Genomic DNA, 1,335 nt, shown 5'->3' with positions numbered 1-1,335 from the left:
TTGTTTGTCAAGACAGGGTTTGTCTGTATAGCCTTGGCTGTCCTGGAACTCACTCTGTATACCAGGATGGCCTCAAACTCAGAAATCCACCTGCCTATGCCTCTTAAGTGCTAGGATTAAAGGATTGAGTCACCACTGCCCAGCCAAGAATGCATGTTTTTAATCCCCTCTGGTTTACACAGTGAATTGTTCCCCCTTCTAAGAAGGAACGAAGCATCCACACTTTGGTCTTGTTTCTTCTTGAATTTCTTGTGGTTTATGGATTGTACTTCGAGTATTCCGAACTTCTGGGCTAATAACCACTTATCAGAGAGTACATACCATGTTTGTTCTTTTGTGATTGGGTTACCTTACTCAGGATGATATTCTCCAGATCCATCCATTTACCTAAGAATTTCATAACTTCATTGTTTTTAATGCTGAGTAGTACTCCATTGTGAAGATGTACCACAACTTCTGGATCCATTCCTCTGTTGAGGGACATCTGGGTTGTTTCCAGTTTCTGGCTGTTATAAATAAGGCTGCTATGAACATGGTGGATCATGTGCCCTTATTACATGTTGGAGCATCTTATGGATGTATGCCAGGAGTGGTATAGCTGGGTCCTCTAGTAGTACTATATCAAATTTCTGGAGGAACTGCCAAACTGATTTGCAGAGTGGTTGTACCAGCTTGCAATCCCACCAATAATGAGTATTCCTCTTTCTCCACAACCTCTCCAGCATCTGCTGTCACCTGAGTTTTTTATCCTAGCCATTCTGACTGGTGTGAGGTGGAATCTCAGGGTTTTTTTAATTTGCATTTCCCTGATGACTATGGATGTTGAACATTTCTTTAGGTGCTTCTCAGCCATTTGGTATTCATCAGTTGAGAATACTTTGTTTAGCTCTTTAACCCCTTTTTAATAGGGTTATTTGGTTCTCTGGAGTTTAACTTCTTGAGGTTTTTGTATACATTGGACATTAGCCCTCTATCAGATACAGGATTGGTAAAGACCTTTTCCCAATTTGTTGGTTGCCACTTCGTCCTATTGACAGTATCTTTTGCCTTACAAAAGCTTTACAACTTTATGAGGTTCCATTTGTCAATTCTTGACCTTAGAGCATAAGCTATTATTGGTGTTCAGTTCAGGAAATTATCCCCTGTGCCTATGTGCTCGAGGGTCTTCCCCACTTTCTTTTCTATCACTTTCAGTATATCTGGTTTGATGTGGAGGTCCCTGATCCACTTGGACTTGAGCTTTGTACAAGGAGATAAAAATGGATCCATTTGCATTCTTCTACATGCTAACTGCCAGTTGAGCCAGCACCATTTGTTTAAAATGCTGTCTTTTTT

This window comes from Mastomys coucha, chromosome X, assembly GCF_008632895.1.
Source record: "Mastomys coucha isolate ucsf_1 chromosome X, UCSF_Mcou_1, whole genome shotgun sequence".
Lineage (NCBI taxonomy): Eukaryota > Metazoa > Chordata > Mammalia > Rodentia > Muridae > Mastomys > Mastomys coucha.
This window is presented reverse-complemented; position numbering follows the sequence as displayed.